The sequence below is a fragment of the Triturus cristatus genome, chromosome 6, assembly GCF_964204655.1.
Source record: "Triturus cristatus chromosome 6, aTriCri1.1, whole genome shotgun sequence".
Classification (NCBI taxonomy): domain Eukaryota; kingdom Metazoa; phylum Chordata; class Amphibia; order Caudata; family Salamandridae; genus Triturus; species Triturus cristatus.
The window spans coordinates 1,283,516,219-1,283,541,331 of NC_140589.1; positions in this window are offsets into that span (position 1 = coordinate 1,283,516,219).

Genomic DNA, 25,113 nt, shown 5'->3' on the forward strand with positions numbered 1-25,113 from the left:
GGCACTCCAGTTCGCGGACCCCCTGGGAATGTGTCACGGACCCCTGGGGGTCCGCGGACCACAGTTTGGGAAACGCTGGTCTAGTCTCCCCTTTTTTCAATCTAGGCAGAGGTGTTCGTCAGGGTTGCCCTCTCTCCCCCTTTCTTTTCAATCTGGCCTTGGAACCCTTTCTCTCAAAACTTCGCCAAAACCCTAACTTACATGGGTTCCAAATTTCCCAAACTAATATTAAACTTGCTGCCTACGCGGACGATATTCTATTATTCATGTCTCATCCCGCCACTTCTATCCCCGCGTTCCTAGCTGAAGTTCACGATTATTCTCAGATCTCAGGATATAAGCTAAATAATGACAAGTGTGAGATTTTACCCCTCACTAAGTTCACTTTTAAACCGGATTTTATGGCGTCCAAATTTACTTGGAGCCCCTCGCACATCAAATATCTTGGTTTGCACATTACCCCCTCCCTTTCCGACACTGTTTCGTTATGCCTTAATAAGTGCATCCAGAAACTATCCGACCTTACTTCCAGATGGCACCCATTGTACCTTTCCTGGTGGGGCCGTCTTGACACGATTAAAATGATGCTCTCCCCATTAGTCCTTTACACCATTTCCAACATTCCAATCCCTATCCCTGCTAAGTTTTTTAAGAAAATCAATACTATTCTCTCTTCCTTTCTTTGGTCCGGCAAAAAAGCACGTATGTCCTTGTTCAGATTGCAACTCCCCAAGTCTGAGGGTGGAGTTAACTTTCCGAATTTTCCCGCTTACCACAAGGCATTCCTTTTGCGGCAAGCTTCCCATTGGTTGCAAGACCCTGATAAGCCGTCCCCCCTATGGGTTGTCATTGAACGTCTTTCTTTATCCCCTTTTACTTTTGCTGAATACCTTTCATTTTCTCGTAAGCCCCACTTCTCCTCCATTCCTATCCATAAGTTTACAGCCAAACTGCTTCTTTCCACCTCTCCAGATCCCCCCTCCTCTGTGGCAGAGTTTCTCAATTCCACTATTTGGCACAATAACAGTATATCCATCAATCGTAAGCCCTTTTATTGGAAAACTTGGAGACAGAGGGGTTTGATCTGGGTATCTCAACTCTTTTCTAATTCTGATTTCTTATCCTTCTCTGTTCTTAGCCAAAACTTCCATCTCCCTCGTTCTTTTGCTAGCAAATATCTTGTGCTTAAAAATGCAGTTATGTCCACCTATGCTCTTCTCTCTAACCTCCTCATGCATCCTCACCCTTCTAATCCTACCTCACAGCTTCATTCCTTCCTGCGTACTCACCCTACAGCCTCTTCAATATATCACTCATTTCATACGATCCTCACTCCTAGACCAAAATCCAAAGTTTAGGAACAGTGGGAATCTGATCTTGCCATCTCTTGGCCCACCTCTCTTTGGGACAAATTATGGACCAAACTTCGCAAGACATCTAGAGCTGCCTCTCTCACACAAACCCTTTTCTTTATCTACAACAGGCTTCTCTTTTCTCCTCAGGTGTTGAATAAGAGGTTTTCTTCTACCCCGGATCTCTGTTGGTCCTGTTCGACTCCTAAGGCCACTCTTTACCACATGCTTTTTTCTTGCACTCTTACGCATAATTTTTGGACACTAGTTTGGGCCCAAATCAATGCCATATTCCGCACTACATCCCCCTTCTCTTATGTCAATATTTTTTTAGGAAGCCTCTCTCCTTGCTGGGATGATATTGATCTCAATACGCAGATTGTTGACTTGTTGTTAGCTGTTGCATTCCAGCAAATCACTGTCAATTGGAAAAATTTTGCGAATATTTCTTTCAAAGCATGGTGGTACAATGTTTGTCATAATCACAGGCTAGATACTGTTTTCGTATACCCCCTTAGCTTAACGGCTAAAAGGCATGATTTATGGCTTCCTGTTACCTTGTACCTAGATACCTGTGCTAAACGCTCCTCGCATATGTCCCCTATTCAGCAAGAGGTCTCCAAACCTCCTTGATTCACATGGCTTTTCATTTGCATTACTCTTTTTATATAAGCTACTATATTGCTCATTATTATCAGCACTGTCTTTTGTTATTTAGCCTCAAGTCTTTGTTATCCTATGATTAATTGTATACTTTCATCACCATGTTTTACTCCTCTCTTTTATTGAAGATATGTTTGTATTTTTTCTTATGTATTGACACCTTTACTTATCCAATAAAAATCTTTTGAACTGAGGAATTACAGGCAGAGATTTATTGCGTATTGCTCTGGTGATTTCACAGTTGCATTAGATGGAAAGGGAGAGCCATTTTTTGGTGCAGAAGCAGACTCTTAGCACACACCCAGCTGCTTACCATGTGGAATCATGCACAGTATTCACAAGCGAGTGGGGTTTGAGGTTTCAATCAGTAATGCAAATACATTCAGCGTCACTAAGGCTGGTTGCCCTTGCTGGAGTGTAGGCAGTCACCCAGGTTACAAATGGTGCTGGTCTGAAAAAGCAGTTTGGACATGTGCTTTTTAAAAAATCTGAAAAGTGGATTCATAATGTGTCAGTCTGTAAAAGTGTTTATCACTTGCCAAAAAAAAGAGCAGTAAGTGTGCTTTCAAATTGGCAAAGAAATTTCGTTTTGTGACTAATGTGAAAACATGACTCTGTGTGCAAATAGGAATTACAGGCAGAGATTTATTGCGTATTGCTCTGGTGATTTCACAGTTGCATTAGATGGAAAGGGGGAGCCATTTTTTGGTGCAGAAGCAGACTCTTAGCACACACCCAGCTGCTTACCATGTGGAATCATGCACAGTATTCACAAGCGAGTGGGGTTTGAGGTTTCAGTCAGTAATGCAAATACATTCAGCATCACTAAGGCTGGTTGCCCTTGCTGGAGTGTAGGCAGTCACCCAGGTTACAAATGGTGCTGGTCTGAAAAAGCAGTTTGGACATGTGCTTTTTAAAAAATCTAAAAAGTGGATTCATAATGTGTCAGTCTGTAAAAGTGTTTATCACTTGCCAAAAAAAAAGAGCAGTAAGTGTGCTTTCAAATTGGCAAAGAAATTTCGTTTTGTGACTAATGTGAAAACATGACTCTGTGTGCAAATAGGAATTACAGGCAGAGATTTATTGTGTATTGCTCTGGTGATTTCACAGTTGCATTAGATGGAAAGGGGGAGCCATTTTTTGGTGCAGAAGCAGACTCTTAGCACACACCCAGCTGCTTACCATGTGGAATCATGCACAGTATTCACAAGCGAGTGGGGTTTGAGGTTTCAGTCAGTAATGCAAACACATTCAGCATCACTAAGGCTGGTTGCCCTTGCTGGAGTGTAGGCAGTCACCCAGGTTACAAATGGTGATGGTCTGAAAAAGCAGTTTGGACATGTGCTTTTTAAAAAATCTGAAAAGTGGATTCATAATGTGTCAGTCTGTAAAAGTGTTTATCACTTGCCAAAAAAAAGAGCAGTAAGTGTGCTTTCAAATTGGCAAAGAAATTTCGTTTAAGGGCCTAATGTGAAAACATGACTCTGTGTGCAAATAGGAATTACAGGCAGAGATTTATTGCGTATTGCTCTGGTGATTTCACAGTTGCATTAGATGGAAAGGGGGAGCCATTTTTTGGTGCAGAAGCAGACTCTTAGCACACACCCAGCTGCTTACCATGTGGAATCATGCACAGTATTCACAAGCGAGTGGGGTTTGAGGTTTCAGTCAGTAATGCAAATACATTCAGCATCACTAAGGCTGGTTGCCCTTGCTGGAGTGTAGGCAGTCACCCAGGTTACAAATGGTGCTGGTCTGAAAAAGCAGTTTGGACATGTGCTTTTTAAAAAATCTGAAAAGTGGATTCATAATGTGTCAGTCTGTAAAAGTGATTATCACTTGCCAAAAAAAAGAGCAGTAAGTGTGCTATCAAATTGGCAAAGAAATTTCGTTTTGTGACTAATGTGAAAACATGACTCTGTGTGCAAATAGGAATTACAGGCAGAGATTTATTGCGTATTGCTCTGGTGATTTCACAGTTGCATTAGATGGAAAGGGGGAGCCATTTTTTGGTGCAGAAGCAGACTCTTAGCACACACCCAGCTGCTTACCATGTGGAATCATGGACAGTATTCACAAGCAAGTGGGGTTTGAGGTTTCAGTCAGTAATGCAAATACATTCAGCATCACTAAGGCTGTTTGCCCTTGCTGGAGTGTAGGCAGTCACCCAGGTTACAAATGGTGCTGGTCTGAAAAAGCAGTTTGGACATGTGCTTTTTAAAAAATCTGAAAAGTGGATTCATAATGTGTCAGTCTGTAAAAGTGTTTATCACTTGCCAAAAAAAAGAGCAGTAAGTGTGCTTTTAAATTGGCAAAGAAATTTCGTTTAAGGGCCTAATGTGAAAACATGACTCTGTGTGCAAATAGGAATTACAGGCAGAGATTTATTGCGTATTGCTCTGGTGATTTCACAGTTGCATTAGATGGAAAGGGGGAGCCATTTTTTGGTGCAGAAGCAGACTCTTAGCACACACCCAGCTGCTTACCATGTGGAATCATGGACAGTATTCACAAGCGAGTGGGGTTTGAGGTTTCAGTCAGTAATGCAAATACATTCAGCATCACTAAGGCTGTTTGCCCTTGCTGGAGTGTAGGCAGTCACCCAGGTTACAAATGGTGCTGGTCTGAAAAAGCAGTTTGGACATGTGCTTTTTAAAAAATCTGAAAAGTGGATTCATAATGTGTCAGTCTGTAAAAGTGTTTATCACTTGCCAAAAAAAATGGAGCAGTAAGTGTGCTTTCAAATTGGCAAAGAAATTTCGTTTAAGGGCCTAATGTGAAAACATGACTCTGTGTGCAAATAGGAATTACAGGCAGAGATTTATTGCGTATTGCTCTGGTGATTTCACAGTTGCATTAGAAGGAAAGGGGGAGCCATTTTTTGGTGCAGAAGCAGACTCTTAGCACACACCCAGCTGCTTACCATGTGGAATCATGCACAGTATTCACAAGCGAGTGGGGTTTGAGGTTTCAGTCAGTAATGCAAATACATTCAGCATCACTAAGGCTGGTTGCCCTTGCTGGAGTGTAGGCAGTCACCCAGGTTACAAATGGTGATGGTCTGAAAAAGCAGTTTGGACATGTGCTTTTTAAAAAATCTGAAAAGTGGATTCATAATGTGTCAGTCTGTAAAAGTGATTATCACTTGCCAAAAAAAAGAGCAGTAAGTGTGCTTTCAAATTGGCAAATAAATTTCGTTTTGTGACTAATGTGAAAACATGACTCTGTGTGCAAATAGGAATTACAGGCAGAGATTTATTGCGTATTGCTCTGGTGTTTTCACAGTTGCATTAGATGGAAAGGGGGAGCCATTTTTTGGTGCAGAAGCAGACTCTTAGCACACACCCAGCTGCTTACCATGTGGAATCATGCACAGTATTCACAAGCGAGTGGGGTTTGAGGTTTCAGTCAGTAATGCAAATACATTCAGCATCACTAAGGCTGGTTGCCCTTGCTGGAGTGTAGGCAGTCACCCAGGTTACAAATGGTGCTGGTCTGAAAAAGCAGTTTGGACATGTGCTTTTTAAAAAATCTGAAAAGTGGATTCATAATGTGTCAGTCTGTAAAAGTGTTTATCACTTGCCAAAAAAAAAGAGCAGTAAGTGTGCTTTCAAATTGGCAAAGAAATTTTGTTTAAGGGCCTAATGTGAAAACATGACTCTGTGTGCAAATAGGAATTACAGGCAGAGATTTATTGCGTATTGCTCTGGTGATTTCACAGTTGCATTAGATGGAAAGGGGGAGCCATTTTTTGGTGCAGAAGCAGACTCTTAGCACACACCCAGCTGCTTACCATGTGGAATCATGCACAGTATTCACAAGCGAGTGGGGTTTGAGGTTTCAGTCAGTAATGCAAATACATTCAGCATCACTAAGGCTGGTTGCCCTTGCTGGAGTGTAGGCAGTCACCCAGGTTACAAATGGTGCTGGTCTGAAAAAGCAGTTTGGACATGTGCTTTTTAAAAAATCTGAAAAGTGGATTCATAATGTGTCAGTCTGTAAAAGTGATTATCACTTGCCAAAAAAAAGAGTAGTAAGTGTGCTTTCAAATTGGCAAAGAAATTTCGTTTTGTGACTAATGTGAAAACAAATGTAGTAATATATTTAAATAAAATAAAGGAATTTTTTTTTAGTTTTTTTCAGGTATTGCTAAAGAGCAGTGAACAAAATTTAAGATGCCTACAAAATCCAGAGTAAAAAAAGACCACAAAAAAAACCTATATTTGAAGACAACTGGAGGACCTAAGTTAGTTGAAGATGCTCATGTTGGGAAAAAGAAAAAATCTTCTGGTAAGCAGACAAAAAATTTTCTAAAGAACATATTCAAAAAAAGGAAAAATGTACAAAATGTCTGTACTGGAAAGAATGATTTCAATCGAAAAGGACAGGAAAAAATTGAGAATTTAGTTAATGCAAATATACCTTCTGCAACTAAAAAGATTAACTTAAACAGAAAAACAGCGTTTAAAGAGATACGTAGAAAAATGTTTCAGAGAAGAGTTATGTCCAATTTGATAAAGGATGTGAAGAAATATAAGCAAAAGGCTAAGTTTTATAAGAGAAAAAAAAAATTGAAGCCATTGCAGCAAAGGCATTATAATTAAAAAGGAAACTATTCATTTTAATTTTGAATAGGATGCGTACATTAGACAAAATGGTTAATGTACTGAAATCACATAGCAAAAGGAAAAGAGTAGTGAACAGAACAAACTTTTCTAAAGTGTTTTTAGGAAAATGGATGCATAGTTCAAGTAGTGAACCTTTTTTTAATGAAGAGAGTTATTTTCAAAGTAATAGTTTGCTGCATGCAGTTGACACCAGAGGTCGTGCTTATGAAGTCAAAAATGGTTGCATAATGGAGAAGGAGATAATGGTTCCAAGAGATGAGGTACAAGTGATGGCGGATGAGGCTATGGGGAGACGTCCTAAAGCCCCAGTGTACACTTGGAATTGTAGTAGTATTTGCACTGTGCGTCAGGAATCTATTGATAAATTTCGTGAGTTTCTAAGAGAATATAGTAAAAAAAGTGGAAAACAGAAGATTAAGGTGCTTCAAAGTTTGGATCCATGCAGAGTGAGAGAGAATACTGGTTTGCAGGGTCATTCTCTGGCTTGTCTATCTAGAAAAGTGTGTAATAGTGTTTTCCATCATTTTAGGATGCTGGCTGTTCATCATACTGAAATGAGAAAGTTTGTGAGACGGTTGTATTTTGCTAAAAGTCCAGCAATAAAGTTAGATGAATTTAATAGGGCTCTGTTCTGTGGAACGGTATCAGATGTAGAGAAGGTTGTTGATGAAATTCAGTTTTGTTACTTTGGTCCTGAACAAAACAGTGCAGAGAAGGACACAGTAAATGAGGAAGAAGTGGAAGAGAATGTAGAACCCTCTGTAAGTAAGACATTTAATGATCACATAACAAAATTTGCAATAATCTCTAATGAAAGACCAAATATTACTTGTATTTGTTGCCGCAGAACTCATTATAGAAAACAAACTAGGAATGTTGATCTCTACAGAAAGAGTGAAAATGAAGATAATTATAAGTGGAAGGATTTTGCCACATATATATTTCTTGAAAATTGTTTTGAATTGGGTGAAGATCAGCGTATTTGTAAATACTGTTACAACAAGTTAGAGGAAAATAGAATGCCGACCAGAGCTGTACATAATAATTTAGAATTGGATGCTATTCCTGCTGAACTTTCTGAATTAAATACATATGAGTCTATACTCATTCAATGTGTTCATCCGTTCCAGACCATAGTACGTATGGAGCCCAAAACTGGTAAATTACCTCCTTCAGATTTACTGAGAGGTTTAAAAGGTAGAGTGGTGTATTTGCCCTTGGATTTGAAAAAAAATATGGAAACTATTGATGCGGATACTTTGGAAACTGAACCATTAATTATTCTGGTTAATGGTGTACCTACAAAGAATAAGAAGATTTGGCAGGAGCTGGTAGATGTACGGAAAGTACAAAGAGCAAATTTGTATTTGAAAAGGAATAACAAATGGTATGAATCAATTTATATAGAAGAAGAAGAAGAAGATTTACAAGAAGACACAGAAACACCAACTGGACAAATTGAAAAAGTGGACAAGTCAAAGGAAGAAGAAATTTATGAACATTTTAGCATACATCCTCTTCATTCAAAAGAAGTTATGGGAGACAATATTGATCTATTTCAGATGAAGAAAGCAAAAGGAACTCCCGTGAGTGTATGGGAGGAGAGCTTGGAAGCTCGATGTTTTCCCCAGCTGTTTCCTAAAGGAGGACGATACGATGAACGTCCGGAACAGATTCCAGCTTCTGAGTATCGGACTACAAGACTATATGCTGAAGATCCCAGATTTCGACAAAGTATTCCTTATTTGTTCCATCTTTTATTTGAAAGCGACTTGTCTGCATTGTCTTATGCAGTAAATCACATTTTAAAAAGTGGAGTACATTTGCAAAATGTGTCTGCTAAGGATTTTATGGAGAAAGTGCAGCACCGAGATGATCATTTGGAAACACAACTGATCAATCTGATGGCTTGTCAGCGTGGGACAAATGAATATTGGTACCGACGCCATGGTGAATTAAAATGCATGTTACGGAATTTAGGAACACCAACATGGTTCGTTACCCTAAGCTGTGCGGAGTACGCTTGGGATGATTTACTGGATTTTCTACGAGAGGCAAATTCAAACATTAAAAACATCGAATACAAGACAGCAGGAGAACTGTGCTCATTGGATCCGGTTAATGTTTGCAGATATTTCAATCATAGATTTGAGGCTATGATGTCCTTCATCTGCAATAAAAAAAATCCACCTCTAGGAGAAGTAGTGGATTTCTTTTGGAGAAAAGAGTACCAGGCAAGAGGTGCTCCTCATATTCATATGCTGTTGTGGATCAAGGATGCCCCAAAGTTTGGAACGGATACTGATGAAGCAGTGTCATCTTACATTGAAGAATATGCAACATGTGCTATACCAAAAAGCACAGAAGAGAAAAAGTTAAAGGAGCAAGTTTTACGTTTCCAAAGTCATCGGTGTGGAAAATACTGTCGACGGAAATACAAGAGCAAAGATAAATACTACACTAAATGTCGATTTGGATTTCCTAGACCTGTTCTTTCAAATGGAAGAGTTAACAGTTTTATGTCATCTGTGAGACATACTATCACAAGAAAATCACCTAAGAATACCTACAACCTTAAAAGAAAAGAAGAATCAAAAAATATAAATGACTACAACCCAGTGATTTTATCCATGTGGAACTCTAACATGGATATACAGTATGTAGCTGACAATTCCATTGCTGTTGCTCGATATGTAACGTCTTACATTACGAAATCAGAAAAAACAGAATTGAAGGAAATGTGGGAAGAGATTTCTCACGAGAAAACTGTCAGTAAGAAGCTGTACAGTTTCAGTTTGAAGATGTTATCGCATCGAGAAATTGGATCCTACGAATGTTCAGATAGGTTATCTTCTGCAAGTCTCTACTCGAAATCAAGAAGAATAATTTGGGCAAGTTTAGGCCTTGCAGCAATGAGAAATCGGGTACTGAAATCTGTTGGAGAAATTGAATATTTGGCCGAGAATGACCCAGAAAGTACAGATATTTTGAAATCAAACATGTTGGACACATATTATCCCAAGAGAAGTCATCATCTGGAGAACATGTGTCTCTATGAAGTGCTGCAGAACTACATTTATTCACGGAAAGCCGCAGAAGACATCAACAATGGAAAATATAAAGTCATTGGTGAGGAAGGATGTTTGGTGAAGCAAACAAAAGGAAGTTTGATAAATCACCGGAAGCTGAGTTGCGACACTACTGACAAAAAGGAATTTTACTACTTGGCTCTTTTACAGCTGTTTAAACCATGGCGTACAGAGGATGAATTACTGGGAGAATTTCAAAGCTATGAAGATTCTTTTAATGCTTGCAAAGACAGCATACAATGCAATACATTCACAACTTATCTGCAAATGTTAAATGAAGAAATTGAACAGGAAACTACAATTGCAGCAGAAATAGCTAGAGACAGTTCTCAGGACAGCCAAAGTTCAGGAACACTCAGTCAAGATCCCCTAGGACAACCAATCGTTGAAAATGAAGCATCAATAGCCATGAATGAAGTGGAAACGGCTATGAATCAAGCTCAAGGAGAATTTATAGACTTACAAAATTTGGAAAGACAACTGAACGAAGAGCAGCAACAAATTTATGAAGAGATCAGAAACAAAATTGATCACAGATTTCTACATGAAAAAAAAGAGTGCTCATGCACATCATTTCATCCAATCAGGATGTATGTAAGCGGACAAGCTGGAACTGGAAAAAGTTTCCTAATAAAAGTCATCAGAAGCTACCTACAGCAAAAAACGGATTCTACTTTGTCTTGTGTGGTTACTGCTCCAACTGGGTTAGCAGCATATAACATAAAAGGAATCACTTTACATCGTTTGCTAATGTTACCAGTGGAGCATGAGAACAAAATACAATACAACAAGCTAACTGGAGAAGCATGCTTGGAAGTTTCAAGAGTATTGAAGAAGATGCAAGTTCTCATTATTGATGAGGTGAGCATGGTATCAAACTTAATGCTTGCCTTTGTGCATTTAAGAATGCAGCAAATTCTGAAGACAGACTATGACGTGTTATTTGGAGGAAAACACGTCATAGTTTTTGGAGATCTTTTGCAACTTACTCCAGTTAAAGGACAACCAGTGTTTAATACTGTGACACATGAAGACACGAAGAAGTCATTGGGAAGCATCGGTAATACAAATATTTGGTCCTTCTTTGAGTACAAGGAACTTACTACTAATATGAGGCAAGCAAAAGATGAAGAATATGGAAGTATTCTGAAAGATATCAGAATTGGACTACTCACTGAAGCTGGCAAAAAAGCATTACAGAGTCGGCTGCTACATAATTTATTTCCAAAGGAAGAAATAGTTGCAGAGAAGATATACAAGAACATTGCAGAAAACAAAAGTGTCATCTGCTTAATGCCAACTCTACGTGAATGCTCAATATTCAATGAGGAGCTTTTGAAATTGGAAAAGGAAGATATCAGGAAATTGGAAGCAGTGGACAAAATTGAGGATGGAAGAATTACTGTCACATTAACAGGCACACTGAAAAATAAATTGGATTCACTAGAGAAGAACATTTCCAAAACAGCTGGATTAGAAAAAAATCTATATGTTTGCATGAACTGTAGAGTATTTTTAAGGAGAAATTTGGATGTTGAAAAAGGTTTAGTTAATGGAGCTATGGGAAGAGTTGTGGGTTTTATTAATTATCAGAAAAAAGATGGAATTGAATGTTTAAAAATAAAATTTGATCAGATAGAAGAAGTTAAAGACATTTGTCGTTGTTCAGTTCGTTTCATGCTTGTGAAAGACTTATATGTACGTAGGAAGCAGTTTCCGTTTTCGCTAGCATATGCTGTAACTATTCACAAGTCTCAAGGATTGACTGTAGATTGTGCATTTGTGAACATTGGTTCAACTGTGTTCAAAGAAGGTATGGCATATGTTGCTTTGTCACGAGTGAAAACATTATCAGGTTTATTCATGATAGACTTTGATGATTCAAAAGTTAGTGCTGATATAAATTGTGTAAAGGAGTATAATAGATTAAGAAGAAGCTATGCTCCTCATTTAGGTCAGTATCCTGTGTTGGAGAAACGTGTAGTTTCTCGTAAAAGGAGAAATGAGAATATCTGTAATGAAGATGTAGAGAGGAGGAAAAAAAAGAGGAGTGATGTAATTGCAAGCAAAAAGAATAAGGGAAATGAAGAACAGGTTGTAGGATGTTATTTTGAAAATAGCTCTGGTGTCAACTGCTACGCTAATGTAGTGCTGAATGTTGCATTTTATCTGGAAAGTTTGCAAGAGCAGATAATAGTAAATCAGGGAAAAAGATTCTGTTCTGTGCTGAGTCTCCTTTTTGAAAAGCTGAGTAATGATAAAACTCAAATAGAAAGTGCTACTGAAATTAGAAAAGTTTTAGATGTATGTTCAGGACGAACACAGTTTTCTCAAAATGTACAGCAAGACGCACAGGAATTCTTGATTTATTTTCTTCAGGTACTGGAAGAAGAAGGGGTCCCCATTGAAAATTTATTTGGTCTCTCTTATAAATGGGAACATAGTTGTGAAAACTGTTATAATATATGTGGCTCTAATGTTGATTCTGAAAGGTTTATTTATTTAACATTGCCAGAGAGTAAAACAGTCACTTTTGCTAAATTAGTTAAAGATGCTAATCATAGCATGCAATGCGGTGAGTGTAAATCTGACATGTTTTCAACATTAATTTTAAAGGAATACGGACAGTATGTAATTTTAATGATGCAACGATGTAGAGCTGATGGTTCAAAATTGGATACTTTAATAAAGAAGTTTACAGTACAGCAATTATCAATTTCAGGAAAAACTTTTGTAACAGTTGCAATAATTTTCCATGATGGACCTACTGTAACTTCTGGACATTACACAGTTTATCTTAAATGTGAAAAAGGCTGGACACTGTGAAATGATTCCCAATTGATTTTTAAGCAACGTTTGCCTTTTGATTTAGCAAATTCCTATCTAATCTTCCTGAAACCTAAATTTTAGAGAGATTTGGCAACATCTGGACAAAACAATTTTACCATTTTATTGGATTACCATTTGGAATTTACAAATAAAAAGATTTAACAAATTATCATTTGGCCTAATGGAAAGGTAACCAATTGTAATGTGGAATTTTTCCATTTTTTAAGGAAACTTTGGAAAACCAAAAATTTCGAAAAAATCGGTAACATCTGCACAATTTAAATTTTGGTATGTTATTGGATTGCCATTGGAAATTTTTTCAAAAAAGATTTTTAAAATTACTATTTGGCCATGCGGAAAGGTAAACAATTCTATTGTGGACTTATTTAATTATTAATTAATCTTTCGGAAACCAAAATGTTACAGAGAATCGGTGACATCTATACAATTTAAACTTTAGATTTTTATTGGATTACCATTGGAAATTTAACCAAAAAAGAATTTTAAAATTACTATTTGGCCTAAAGGAAATGGAACCCGATGTATTGTGGAGTTATTTGAGATATATTATTGTGATTATACTTCTGAAACAAAAATATCAGACGGTATTTTAAGGAAATAATTATTGATATTAGATGATATTTTTTAAGAATATTATGCATTTCTATAAAGTTATGTTTATGCAAAAAGAGATTGTGGGCTTTTTTAAAACAATCTTTGAGATTGTTAATTTTTTTTTTGCCTGCTGTTAAATGATGAATGCAATTGCTTTCACAATTTATAGTGAAATGCAATATATTCTGAAAACAGCAAAAAAAAGGCAAAAATATTTTTTGAAAAATATGTAAATATGTGTACTGTATTATAAAATGTTTTATTAAATATTAATACTTTTTTCTTTTATTTCAGATTGAGATAGAACATTTTCGAAAACTAGAACCATTTTTAAAGCAATTAATTTTTTTTTTAAATGAATAAATCTTTTTTTGAGTGGGTATGAAGTCAATAATATCATGGTCCCTTTTTTCCACTTCTCGACAATCACATTTTCAGTTTTTAATTGTAGTCTCTCAAGGACCTTGTAATGTGATAATTGATTTTTAGTGTTTTTAAAAAAAAAAAAAAATAATTACGCGTACCGTACGCGTACGGTAAAAAAAAAAATTAAAAACGTTTTTAAAAACATAAATAAAAAATAGATGAAAGGTAAGGTTGGCTCTTAAAAGAGCCGTTGTGTTCATGCAGGGACAGAGGAAAGAAAGATTGGGAATATTAGATGGTACGACAAGTGTGCTGATCTATTTTACAGTTCACTAGGGAAATACTGGTCTCCCTATAACTAATTAGATCATGACAAGTGGCGCACCGTACTTCAACCCTCGCAAACCGAGGGTTAATTTCCAGAGGACCAAAAAAAGGAGATGCTCCCCCCACAGATGAAGGGCTCACCTGACCTGCAGAAGAAGGACTCGGCACTGCAGATGATGGTCCAGGCTGAGCTGCTGTGGATGTGCTTGGTTGATTTACTGAAGGGTTACCTTCAGTAAGTCGAGCATGTGTCCTTCTGTGTACATCCTTAAGGTGTCTCATCATGGTGTGATTCCCAAAGGAATACTTCCTGTCAGGATTCCCTCTTGAAAGTACACGCTTACACAGCTTACAAGTCACTAAGGGTGCATTTACCTTTTGCTGGCCTTCTGGAAAAGAAAAATACTCCCATACGTAAGAGGTCTTTTGTTTCCTCGCTCTCTGCCTCAAGGTAGTGCTGCTAGCCTCACTCTCAGAAGAGCTCTGATGTTCTGCCATCGTATCACAAAGACAACCCAGCTCCTTCTCCTAAGGGATCACAAGCAGAAATGAGGGGAATGGGTGTGGTGTAGGAGAGTTCTAGAACTGAAAGTAGTTTCAACCAATCAAAAGTTGTGTTTCATGATCACATGACCCACCGTACGCTTACGGTGCGCTTACGGCAAAAGTACGCATGCGCGTAAAAAAGACACGCGCTCGCGCGCATGCGCATAACAGTCACTCCCCAACACTTCCGCGTAACGTGCGCGTGTAGCGTACACGCGTACGCGCCCCACGCGGAGTACGCACGGCTACGCAAATTGCGTAACTATACGCAAACAGCGTAGATAAATTACGGACATTGCGTAAACCGTACGCTTACCGTAAGCTTACCGTACGCGCACTAAAAAAAAATTAAAAAAAAAGGAAAAAATGTATTGCTAATAAATTTTACCAGTTTATTTTATAAAAAATGTAAAATAAAAACATATTGTAGAATTTTAAAAATTTAACCATAGTCTTTAAAAAAGGATAGAAAATTTAAATAAAAATATGTAAAAAAAAAAGAAGAAAAAAAACAATTAGCATTTAAAAAACCTTGCAAATTCACTGAAAAAACCATGGGTTTCACACACGTTATAGTTAGGAATTAGCATTTAAAAAACCTTTGAAATTCACTGAAAAAACCATGGGTTTCACACACGTTATAGTTAGGAATTAGCATTTAAAAAACCTTAGAAATTCAATGAAAAAACCAAAGGTTTCACACATGTTGTAGTTAGCTGGACATTTCACTCGTAAAAAACCATTGAAATTCCCCCGTTATAGTTAGTTCAGCTAACTATAACTCACGCGCCCGCAATGCACTACTGATGACGTCACATATTACATCACTCATGACATGGTCAGTGACATCACTCATGACATCACTGATGACATCTCAAATGACATCACTGATGACATCATCCTTGTGATAGAGTGGTAGACCTCCTCTCACCCTAATATAACCTTTGATACACACATTTAAAAATAGAGACTGAAATTTCCAAAAAAATGGACATACAAATAACAGTTACAACAACCTATTCAGTAATTCTAAGATCCACATACACATCCACTCATCCACCAACAATCCTATACAGTCACTCATACATGTACTCACACATCATATGTACTCATACACCTAAACATCCTGTAACACAATGCCACTCATTCATAGAGTTACTCACACATAGTCACTCATGCTAATAAAGAATCAAACATCCATTTACCTGCATATACAGTTATACACACACCACCACACTAACTTTTACAGAAACTTACTGTTGGAAACGCCCACTCCCACACTAGAAGGGGTGGTGGTGGACTCCCCGAACACACTGTGGTAGCTTGGCTCGAGTGGTCAGGAAACAGGCGCAGTGCTAAGCATACAATATACCCATACAATAACCATGCGTGCATCCGTTCCAAAAACGACTCTACACCGTAAAAATTATGAAAATATTCTTTCTTTATCTTTTTCTCTTAGTTGCTGATTGGAAAAATAAATAGGTCAATCACAATATACAAGTTTAAATTAGTGTAGGTCAAATAAATATTGGCTGTTTGATGAAATAAATAGGGGTGATCATAAATAACAGGGCATAAATACAAGTGCAATATATACAGACAATTAAATACTTTGAGGCAATAAATACTGTACCAATAAATATTGTACACCATCAAGTCCTGTGGACCTATAAATATAGTGCAGCAATAAATAGGTAAAAATTCAATAAATACAGTACCCCCAATAAATAATTAAAAGTATACAGCAACACTCATGTAATCAGATGACACTTCAATTCTTAAGGGCTGATTTGGCCCAGGCACAGCTTGTAGGGTTGTGGAAGGCTTGAGGGGGGCTACTCCCTGGCTGGGACAAGGCTGAGGCCTAAGCTGAGGTAGATCAAAGGGGGGAATACCAGTGCCCTGGCTTTCTCTCTCCACACAACCTCTCTAGGTTAGTCCCAGTTCACCTCTTGCACAGTCAGGTTGGTTTCAGCACCTCCCTAGCCCCTTAGAGCAGTCTCTCAGGTCTCCACAGGGCCTTAGGCGCCCTCTACTCCACTTACTGCCCTTTTTCTGATGTTCCGACGCCGCTGAAGTCGTGTCGACGCCGTGAGGCGGCTCCGGTTCGGTCTCGGCGGCCTCGGCACAATGTCAGTTCTTTGACGACGCCGGTAGGCGGTTCCGGTCCGATGTCGGTGGCCTCGGTTCGATCTCGACCTCCGATTCGACGGCGTCGGGCAGTCTCTTCACGATGTCGACTTCGGGCGGCTCCGGTCCGATGGCGCTCTCGGCTCCGATGACGTCGGCCGGCCTGGCCTCGATGTCGACTTCCGGCGACTCCGGGGTGCGATCCTCACCCCCGACCTCCGGTGCTCCTCCTCACAGGCTCCGGGCGACTCCGGAGTGCGATCCTCACTCCCGACCTCCGGTGCTCCTCTACCTCGGTCTCCGACGACTCCGGAGGGCGGACTTCACTCCTCCGATGACGCCGCTCGCTCGACCTCGGTTCACTTCCTCCTCGACCTCTGGTATTCCTCACGACCTCCGTCGGCGCCCTCTCACGACCTCTGGCGGCTCCGGGTACGACGTCTGCTACTTCAGTCAGCGCCGCTTCTCCACCTCGGGCTCCAGGTCGTCAGGCTACTCGACGCCGGACTCCAGGGAAACCAGTTCTCAGGTCAGAATCTTGCTGTTTTCTTGGTTCTAAGGCCTGTTCCTGCTGTCCAGGTCCTTAGGATAAGTTTCTTCTGTCTTCTTCCCACACAGGGCTATAGGCTGGGATCCATCAGTAGGGACAAGTATCAAGGGTGGGTTTATGGACCCCACTCCAGGCACAAGTTTCCACCCCTGCTGCTTCACTCCTTCCTCCTTCACTGTTGTGCTCCTCTCTCTTCACCAGTCAGGTGCCAACTGCCAGCTTCAACTGCCAACTGCCTCTCTTATCCTCCCAACATTCTAAACGGTCTCCAACTGTCACAGAGTTCTGGAATCTCCTGGAATGTTCTGGAAGGTGCTGGTAGGTTCCAGTGGATGCTGGTGATGTCACAGGTGGCCACCATTTTGTGCTCCAGGCCCTCAGACAGAAGTTTCAGGGGTAGCTAAAATGGCTCCCTGAATCTGCAGCAACACTAAAAAGTCTGGTGGTTCCCAAAAAGGAAAAATTCAAACTGGGTTTGAGGCAAAAGTGGGACAAAATAAATAATGATGAGGAGGGACCACCCAAAGGGCTGACAGGTCTAACACGCGTCCCCCCCAGCTGAAAGTGGGGAGAGCTACCCAACCCCTTGGGAGTTCTCATCACTAAGGCGGAAATACCTTGAGAGACCGTCTGCATTGGCGTGGTCCACTCCAGGCCGATGTTCCACCTGAAAGTCCATCCCCTGTAGGGAAATAGACCACCTCAACAACTTGGGATTCTCCCCCTTCATTTGCATCAGCCAACGAAGGGGTCTGTGGTCGGTCTGAACTAGGAAGTGCGAGCCAAACAGGTATGGCCGCAACTTCTTCAGAGCCCATACCACTGCAAAGGCTTCACGCTCTATTGCACTCCACTTCTGTTCCCTGGGAAGTAGTCTCCGGGATAGGAAGACCACGGGTTGATCCAGACCCTCTTCGTTGAGTTGCGATAACACTGCCCCAATGCCATGTTCTGATGCATCTGTCTGGACAATGAACTTCTTGGAAAAGTCTGGGGCCCTTAAGACCGGGGCCTCGCACATGGCTTTCTTCAATTTCTCAAAGGCTTGCTGACAAGCCTCCGTCCAGACTACCCGTCGAGGTTGTTTCTTGGACGTGAGCTCCGTGAGAGGGGCTACGATGGTACCGTACCCCTTCACGAAGCGGCGATAGTATCCCGTGAGGCCCAAAAATGCTCGGACCTCAGTCTGTGTCTTGGGGGGTTCCCAGGCCATGATGGCCTCGATCTTCGCCTGGAGGGGTTGCACCGTTCCCCTACCCACCAAGTGTCCAAGGTACACTACCGACCCCTGCCCGATCTGGCACTTGCTGGCCTTGATCGTCAATCCAGCTTGTCTCAGGGCCTGGAGAACAGCTTGCAGGTGACGCAAGTGATCCTCCCAGCTGCTACTGAAGATGGCTATGTCATCCAGATAAGCAGCAGAGAAACTCTCCATCCCGGTGAGGATCTGGTTTACCAGGCGCTGAAACGTGGCAGGTGCGTTCTTGAGCCCAAAGGGCATCACACAGAACTGGTAGTGGCCATTGGGCGTGGAGAAGGCTGACCTTTCCCTTGCTCCATCAGTCAAAGAGATCTGCCAGTACCCCGAAGTAAGGTCAAAGGTACTTAGATATTGGGCAGCTCCCAGCCGGTCAATCAATTCATCCGCCCTAGGGATCGGATGAGCATCAGTTTTTGTCACTGAATTCAGTCCCCGGTAGTCCACACAGAACCTCAGTTCTGGTTGGGCACCCGGTGGTGCAGCTTTTGGTACTAACACCACCGGACTGGACCAGGGGCTGCTAGAAGGTTCAATCACTCCTAGCTCCAGCATCTTAGTGACTTCACTGTGAATGCTGGCCTTCACCTTGTCTGACATCCGGTAGATCTTGGACTTCACAGGTGGGCTGTCTCCTGTGTCCACGTCATGGACGCACAGGTGAGTCCTACCCGGAACAAGGGAGAACAACGAAGAGTACTGCCCCAGGACCTGGCGACAGTCCTCCTGCTGTTCAGGAGTTAGAGATGGGGAGAGAATCACTCCCTCCACCGACCCATCCTTCTCTTGAGACGCAAACAGGTCAGGGAGAGGCTCGCTTTCCACGTCCTCTCCTCCGTCAGTCACCATCATCAAGATGACTTCGGGCCTCTCGTGGTGGGGTTTGAGGTGGTTGGCATGCAGCACCCGCAGGGGCTGACGAGGGGTCTTCAGGTCCACCAAGTAGGTAGCCTTACCCTTCTTCTCCAACACCTCAAAGGGTCCTGACCAGCGATCCTGGAGGGCACTAAGCTCTCCTGGTTCGATCACCCACACCTTCTGGCCAGGCTCCAACTCCACCGGGTGAGCGTTGTGGTCATACCACGCCTTCATCACTGCTTGGCTGGCTTCCAAGTTGTCAGAGGCTTGCTTCCACAACTTAGCCATTTGGCTCCGGAAGGCCAGCATGTAGCTCACCACATCCTGGGGGAGCTTTCTGGGAGTTCTTTCCCATCCGTCTCTCACCAGGTTAAGAGGTCCACGTACAGGGTGCCCATACAGAAGCTCGAAGGGGCTGAAGCCCACTCCCTTCTGTGGCACTTCCCTGTAGGAAAAAAGTAAACAGGGTAGGAGGACGTCCCATTTCCTCCGCAGGCTTTCAGGCAGACTTCTGATCATGCCTTTTAAGGTTTTGTTAAACCTTTCCACTAGACCATTGGTCTGGGGGTGGTAAGGAGTTGTGAACCGGTAGGTCACTCCACACTCCTTCCACATTGCCCGCATATATGCTGACATGAAGTTGGTCCCCCTGTCGGACACAACTTCCTTGGGAAAACCCACTCGGGTAAAGATTCCCATCAGGGCCCTAGCCACAACAGGTGCTGTTATGGTCCTCAGAGGTATTGCCTCTGGGTACCGTGTGGCATGATCCACCAGAACCAGGATAAACCTGTGACCAGCTGTAGTTGGTGGATCTAATGGACCCACAATGTCGATGCCCACCCTTTCAAAGGGGGTGCTAACGACAGGGAGTGGTTCCAGGGGAGCTTTCAGCTTCACCCCTGTTTTCCCACTGGCTTGGCAAGACACACATGTCCGGCAGTAGGTATCGGACGTCACTTTCATCTGAGGCCAATAAAAGTGTGGGACAAGACGGGCGAAGGTCTTGTCTTGCCCCAGGTGTCCTGCCAATGGTATCTCGTGAGCCAACTCCAAAAGGAAGGCTCGATAACGTTGAGGAACTACCAAGGCTCGTGACGATCCATGTAGGGGTGCCTTGGGTTCACTGTAGAGGAGGCCATCCTCCCAGTAAACACTGTAGTTCCCTTCAACGTTCCCTGCTGCCTGGGCTTCGGCCTGTCGCCTCAGCCCCTCAAGGGTAGGGCACTCCCTCTGGCCCTGGCAGAATTCCTCTCTGGACGGGCCTCCCTCCACGTGCCACTCGGCCGGGATGGGTAGGTCCTCCAGGTTGGTAACGTCCCCCTCCGCAGACTCCTGGTCCACCACCTCCGGTGGCCTATCCGTCCTACGGGGTGGAGACGCCGAGGCAGGCTCCTCCTGTCCTCGGTTCTTCCCTTGACTGGCAGCTGGCTGGGCCTTTGTTCCAGGCTCCAGCCGGAATGAACTCCCTCTTCGGGTAGTCTCGGACCTTGTGCTAACACAGGCCCAGTCAGGTGTACCCAGCATCTCGGTGTGAGTCCGGTATTCCACCTCCTTCCAAGCGTTGTGCTCCATGTCATTTCCCAGCAGACAATCGACTGGCACGGCAGGGCTTACGGCAACTCGAAGTGAACCTGCAACCCCCCCCATTCAAAGGGAACCTCGGCCACGGGATAGTGGCCTGTTCTGCCGTCAGCCATCGCGGCTGGGTGGAGTACATCGGGAATTACCTGCTCTGGAGACACCAGCTGGCTACGCACCATAGTCATACTGGCTCCTGTGTCTCTCAGAGCCTCCCCTCTTTGGCCGTTGATGGTGATCCACTGCCCATACTTTGCGGTATTTGCGGGCACCTGGATCTTGGGAACCATCTCCCGTTCTCCCAGGGACACTAAAGTGACACCCGCCCACTCCCTTCCCTTAGTTAAGGGCATCTCCTCCCCGAGCACTACACTAGCTACTCCGGGGGTCTTTCCTCCAGTGGGAGGGGGTGATCGTTTCTGACACTTCGGATCTCCTTTATAGTGTCCAACGCCACCGCACTCGTAGCAATGGACAACCCTTGGCTGCTGACTCTGGCCAGGATTAGGGTTTCTGGGTGGGTTAGCCTTAGAGGTGAATCCTGTTCCCTTCCCTTGGAAGTTATTTTGGGGGCCTTTGGAGAACTCCTTTTTCTTTTCCCCTCCTTCTTTCTTCTGGGGGGCGCCCTGTCCGGCCTTTTGAGTATCCCCTCCAGTCCCCCTTGTGGACACCCGGGTACTAGCCCAAATGTCCGCCTCCTCAGCAAGCTTCCGGGGGCTGGTCAGCTTGCTATCCACCAGGTGTTGCCGCAGTTCAGGGAAACATTTCTCGAGTAGGTGTTCCTTCAGTACTAGGTCAAACAGCTCCTCGTAGTTCCTTACTTCACTGCCCTGAATCCAACCTTCCAGTGCCTTCTTTGCATAGTCCAGGAAGTCCACCCAATTCTGTGTGCCCAGCTTGTGACTACCCCTGAACTTCTGTCTGTACTTTTCAGGTGTTAGTCCAAACTTTCTGATGAGCGCCAGTTTCATGGTGGGGTAGTGGGTCTGCTCATCCTCTTCGAGGGCCAATAAAGCATCCCTACCAGCTGGAGGCATGTACTTATACAATCCCCCTCCCCAGTACTTCACTGGAACCCCATGGGCCCTCAACGAGACCTCATAGGCTGCTAGCCACTTGGCGATGTCGTCACCCGCCCCATAGCTAGCTACTATGTCCTTTGGCAGGTAAGGTTTGGGTTCCCTGGTGGACTCTTGGATTTGGCTGCCACCATTAGGAACAGTTGGTGCTCCAATTCTTAGGATCTGAAGCTCTATCTCTTTCAGTCTTATCTCATGAGCCATCCTCTCTTTCTCCGTCTCATGAGCCAACCTCTGTTCCTCCTTCTCCTTCTCCAGCTTTGCTAAATCCCATGTGAGCTGTCTTTTCTCTCTCCGATCTGCTAACTCCACGCTGGATAAGCCCCCGCTAGAGACAGTGCTGCCCTTCCTAGAAAGTGTCCTGGGCCCTGCTGACAGGTTCCCCACCTCAGGTTGGTACATCTCAGCCCCCTCGGGGTCAGGCTCTCCATCCCTGTCTTCCTCCTCAGCCTTGCTTTCTCGGCGTGCCTCCCCCCAAGCCCTTAAGCTGGTTTGGAGTGCACCCTTCTTTGCTCCTGGGGGACAGTACACCCCCTCCCGCTGGCAAAACTCCCTGAGTTGGGCCACAGTGTACGTTTCTAGATTCTCTAGTACAAACTCCATCTTGCCCACTCAGGTTAGAGGACAGGTTTTGTGCAGTAACAATGTAGGGTGGTACCTTTAGTAATACCTCCTCCCACCACCAGAGTAAATTTGGAAAAAACAAAAACCCACAATTAGGAAGGCCGCTCTTGAGAAAACTCCCGGTGTAGGCCTATGGACTACCCACAGTTATTGTTGAGTATATGTAGGCACAGCTCTATCCCACCACTGAACACCAATTTATGTTGGAAACGCCCACTCCCACACTAGAAGGGGTGGTGGTGGACTCCCCGAACACACTGTGGTAGCTTGGCTCGAGTGGTCAGGAAACAGGCGCAGTGCTAAGCATACAATATACCCATACAATAACCATGCGTGCATCCGTTCCAAAAACGACTCTACACCGTAAAAATTATGAAAATATTCTTTCTTTATCTTTTTCTCTTAGTTGCTGATTGGAAAAATAAATAGGTCAATCACAATATACAAGTTTAAATTAGTGCAGGTCAAATAAATATTGGCTGTTTGATGAAATAAATAGGGGTGATCATAAATAACAGGGCATAAATACAAGTGCAATATATACAGACAATTAAATACTTTGAGGCAATAAATACTGTACCAATAAATATTGTACACCATCAAGTCCTGTGGACCTATAAATATAGTGCAGCAATAAATAGGTAAAAATTCAATAAATACAGTACCCCCAATAAATAATTAAAAGTATACAGCAACACTCATGTAATCAGATGACACTTCAATTCTTAAGGGCTGATTTGGCCCAGGCACAGCTTGTAGGGTTGTGGAAGGCTTGAGGGGGGCTACTCCCTGGCTGGGACAAGGCTGAGGCCTAAGCTGAGGTAGATCAAAGGGGGGAATACCAGTGCCCTGGCTTTCTCTCTCCACACAACCTCTCTAGGTTAGTCCCAGTTCACCTCTTGCACAGTCAGGTTGGTTTCAGCACCTCCCTAGCCCCTTAGAGCAGTCTCTCAGGTCTCCACAGGGCCTTAGGCGCCCTCTACTCCACTTACTGCCCTTTTTCTGATGTTCCGACGCCGCTGAAGTCGTGTCGACGCCGTGAGGCGGCTCCGGTTCGGTCTCGGCGGCCTCGGCACAATGTCAGTTCTTTGACGACGCCGGTAGGCGGTTCCGGTCCGATGTCGGTGGCCTCGGTTCGATCTCGACCTCCGATTCGACGGCGTCGGGCAGTCTCTTCACGATGTCGACTTCGGGCGGCTCCGGTCCGATGGCGCTCTCGGCTCCGATGACGTCGGCCGGCCTGGCCTCGATGTCGACTTCCGGCGACTCCGGGGTGCGATCCTCACCCCCGACCTCCGGTGCTCCTCCTCACAGGCTCCGGGCGACTCCGGAGTGCGATCCTCACTCCCGACCTCCGGTGCTCCTCTACCTTGGTCTCCGACGACTCCGGAGGGCGGACTTCACTCCTCCGATGACGCCGCTCGCTCGACCTCGGTTCACTTCCTCCTCGACCTCTGGTATTCCTCACGACCTCCGTCGGCGCCCTCTCACGACCTCTGGCGGCTCCGGGTACGACGTCTGCTACTTCAGTCAGCGCCGCTTCTCCACCTCGGGCTCCAGGTCGTCAGGCTACTCGACGCCGGACTCCAGGGAAACCAGTTCTCAGGTCAGAATCTTGCTGTTTTCTTGGTTCTAAGGCCTGTTCCTGCTGTCCAGGTCCTTAGGATAAGTTTCTTCTGTCTTCTTCCCACACAGGGCTATAGGCTGGGATCCATCAGTAGGGACAAGTATCAAGGGTGGGTTTATGGACCCCACTCCAGGCACAAGTTTCCACCCCTGCTGCTTCACTCCTTCCTCCTTCACTGTTGTACTCCTCTCTCTTCACCAGTCAGGTGCCAACTGCCAGCTTCAACTGCCAACTGCCTCTCTTATCCTCCCAACATTCTAAACGGTCTCCAACTGTCACAGAGTTCTGGAATCTCCTGGAATGTTCTGGAAGGTGCTGGTAGGTTCCAGTGGATGCTGGTGATGTCACAGGTGGCCACCATTTTGTGCTCCAGGCCCTCAGACAGAAGTTTCAGGGGTAGCTAAAATGGCTCCCTGAATCTGCAGCAACACTAAAAAGTCTGGTGGTTCCCAAAAAGGAAAAATTCAAACTGGGTTTGAGGCAAAAGTGTGACAAAATAAATAATGATGAGGAGGGACCACCCAAAGGGCTGACAGGTCTAACACTTACACATACTTAGTCTTTTAAATAACCACTTATAGAAACACATACTTATTCATACAGGCACTCTTCCAATCTCTCACTCGCACATATACTTACTTATATACACCAATAGTCATATATACTAGTTTAAAACATATGTAGTTACTCATAAAGACACTATTGAGACAGTCATTCACTCACTAACACACCCATACACACACTCATCCACCCATACGGTCCGACACACATGCTGTCTTCAACACATACAAACAGTGAGTCACTCTTTCATGCACCTATGCACTACATAATAACCCCCACCGAACCATGAGGACACTCAGACACTCATACTGATACTCAAAAAACCAACTAATAACCTATATAGACACTCATGTAGCTACTCACCAACCCATGCAGCCACTTATATACAAAGTGAGAGACTGATACAGGTATTTACACATTTAAACAT